The sequence below is a fragment of the Triticum aestivum genome, chromosome 2D (assembly GCF_018294505.1).
Source record: "Triticum aestivum cultivar Chinese Spring chromosome 2D, IWGSC CS RefSeq v2.1, whole genome shotgun sequence".
Classification (NCBI taxonomy): domain Eukaryota; kingdom Viridiplantae; phylum Streptophyta; class Magnoliopsida; order Poales; family Poaceae; genus Triticum; species Triticum aestivum.
Window position 1 is genome coordinate 576,867,656 of NC_057799.1, and position 3,670 is coordinate 576,871,325.

The following is a 3,670-nucleotide window of genomic DNA, read 5'->3' on the forward strand; positions in this document are numbered from 1 at the left end:
AGCCACCTTCATAGCCAATTTGATCTGGCGCATCCATCGACCCTGCTTTTTCGTCACAATTGCAATAAAGGCAGTGTTGCGGAACCGTTTGTACATATCTCTTGTTGTGGAAACTTTTCCAATAGAGATTTCGTTGTAGATTTTTTCCCATTAACTTTTTTGAAACATGTGTGTCGTTGCGGACGGACTTCTGCAACACAGATGATGCTGCAGAATTTTTTTCTCATCTTAATGTTTTTGTAACATGGCCGTTGTTGCGGGATGACTTCTACCACCCAGATGATGTTGCAGAAAAATGGCAGAGGCACGCGTCCAGTGATGTAGGTCTTGGGCGGTTGATAGAGGCTGCATGTCATCCGATTAAACTTGTATTTGACGGCTGCGCATGTGGCGCAACTATAGTCCTGATCCGTCGGGGATTGTAATCATTGTTCCTCTTGCAACAAGGCCTTTGTTGCAAAACATTCTATTATCTAGTTTTCTACAACAAAACCCTAGTTGCAAAGTCTTTTCTTCTCTAATCTCCTGCAGCAAGACCCATGCTGCACAACCTCTTCTTCCCTATTTTTTTGCAACAAGACCCTTGTTGCAAAAATTGCAACATCTCTGCCGCACCTAATTTTCGGCAACAAGGCGCATGTTGCAAAAATTGCAACACGACTCCAGCTGCGTCGCACACTTGTGCAGTCATCGTTCGTTGCCACAACAACAACAACAGCAACAACAACAATAACAATGATGTTGTTGCAAGAAATGATGAGGGAGAGAGACATGCATGGTCAAGCAGGACACGTGTCAAGTATGGGAGGCGACAGACGCCCGGTGCTACATCTGCCGGCTGATTAGAATCATTTCCCATATTGTTTTGGGCTTTTTCTTTGCAATTGCCCACATATTTGAGTCAGTCGATTCCTAACGGGCCGAAGCTCATTACCTGTGTGACCGAGCCTTCCCTTTTCTTCCATTTTTTGTTTTTCCTATTGTTATGCGTTTTTGCTTTTGTCTTTTACTACCTCCGTCCGGGTTTTTAGGTCCCCTCAGCACCCCACGCCTGTATCATATTTAGAGCAACTCTAGCAGACCCCGCAAAACGCTTGTACCAATTTTGCGGCCAGAACAGAGCCCGCATACTCGCCCGGCCCGCAAAAACTTTTGCCGCAGCCCGCAAACCGGACGCCCCGGGCACTATAAGTGCGGTTCCGCGACCCTTTTGCGGGTCCAAACCCTATCCCCTCGCCGCCGCGAGCCACCCGATTCCCCTTTCTCCTCTCCCAATTTCTCGCCGCCGGCGACCCTCCGCCGCCCTCCAGCCGTCATGTGGGGGCGAATGTGGAGCTCCGGATGCGGCTCCGGCAGCAGATCCGGCCGTGAGAGGGCCCCGGAGCACGAGCGGCGCATCCCGTCCGACGGCGCGAGGAAGCGGGGCGCGCGGAAGTGGACCAACCGCGGGCTTTCGCCGCCGGCGAGCTTCGGCCGCCGCGAGACGGTGGAGTACGACCGTCGGCGCGCGTCGTTCTCCTCCGCGCGTTCTTCGTATGCAGGATCCTCCTCCTCCTCCGTCGCGGGCTTCCTCCCCGTGAAGAGGGAGTGGTCGGACGAGGAGGAGGAGCCGGAGCCGCCGGCGCCGTTCGCTCGGCCGGTGAAGGAGGAGCCCGAAGAGCCCGCTCCACTCGGCCGCCGCGGAGTCGTCGGACCCGAGGACTATGTCGCGGACTTCGACGCCGTCGCCGCCGCCATCGCCGAGCGGAGCGTGCGCGAGGAGGAGGAGCGCCGGCACCATGCCGAGGAGCTCGAAGCCCTCGATTGGCGGCAGGCGGTCGCCGACAACGTCGCCGCCAACGAGAAGGCTGATGAGTGGCGCCGCATCCGCGCGGAGCAGTCGGAGAAGTACGTCGACCTCTGCAGCTCCGGCGAGGAGGATTGAGCGTCCGGCTCCTCCACGGCGTCGTCCAGTTGCCGCGACCTCGCCGCCGTCAAATCCGACCCCCTAGTACTAGTTTAACGTAGTATGTAGTATACCTATGCTTGTAGTTTGTGATGAACTATGTAGTATGCGATGAACAATGTAGTATGTGATGAACTTTGTTTGTGCAATTTCTCCCGCGAAAATATTTTTTCAAATTATGCAGGTTTAGATACGGGTTCTACTCGACCGCATATGTTTTTGACCCGCAAAAGCGATTTTCATAAAACCGCAAAACGTCGTATTTCTGCTGAGTCTGCTAGAGTTGCTCTTACAAGGCCAGTGCCTCGAGCTGCGCTATATGCAAGGGAGAGAGAGAGCGAGTAATCATGCGCTGCATGCATGCAAGGGAGAGAGAGCGAGTAATCAAGGGAGAGAGAAAGAGTACTAGGACTAGGCATGCATGCGTGTGAGGGAATTCCATGCATGCAGTAACTACTGCGCGAAGCTCATTGGCCGCTCCATATCTCAGCGTAGGTACAGCAGAGAGCGCCTTGGTCCATGCGTTTTGGTCTGTGGGACTTAAAAAGAGCAACTCCAACGGGCCGACACAAACGGACGGTGATTTCGTCCGTTTTTTGTCTGTTTGGATCGGCCGCCCGTCCGGCGTCCGCCCTGTTTTTCATATGGGTCGGCAGCGCGCCCAACGTACCGACCCATACGCAATTTTACATTGATTTGCATTCAAACATATTGTGAAATGAAATAACAAGCAAAATAGTTTAGCCGCCCAAATAAATAGTATAGTTTTACGAGCCAAATATAAATAAAAATGTTTCACATAGTTTTGCAAACGAATAAAAGAAGATACATCTATTGGTTGCCAACATGAGTCCACATATACTCAATCAAATCATTTTGCAGTTGCACGTGAGTTTCCCAATCACGCATGTCTTCATGAAACTGAGTGAACTGCTCAAATGTTGCCGCTACTCCATGCTCAGGCACAACATTCTCACCCTGAAACTGAAAGCCTTGATCGTACAGACGTTCCGGGCGCTCGTCTTCTACTATCATATTGTGCATGATCACACAAGCAGTCATCACCTCCCATAGTTTCTGCGTGCTCCAAGTATTAGCAGGATACCGAACGATGCCCCATCGAGATTGCAAAACACCAAAGGCACGCTCGACATCCTTTTTAGCACTCTCTTGCTCTTGGGCAAATCTTTTCCTTTTCTCTCCGACAGGGTTGGGTATTGTCTTGACAATAGTGGTCCACTGAGGATAGATACCGTCACCCAAATAGTACCCTTTGTCGTAGTTGTGGCCGTTGACAGTAAAGTTCACCGGTGGGTTGTTGCCTTCGGCAATCCTAGCAAACACCGGCGAGCGCTGAAGCACGTTGATATCATTGTGTGATCCAGCCATGCCAAAGAAAGAGTGCCAGATCCAGAGATCTTGAGACGCCACGACCTCTAGTATGACAGTGCAAGCCCTGGCATGTCCCTTATACTGCCCTTGCCAAGCAGAAGGGCAGTTCTTCCACTCCCAATGCATGCAGTCTATGCTGCCAAGCATCCCCGGGAAGCCCCTGCTGGCATTCATCGCCAACAAACGGGCTGTATCTTCAGCTGTCGGCTCTCTCAAGTACTCAGGGCCAAACACAGCAATCACAGCCTTGCAGAACTTATACAGGGACTCTAGGCATGTAGACTCGCTCATACGGACGTACTCATCAATGAGATCACCGGGCACTCCGTATGC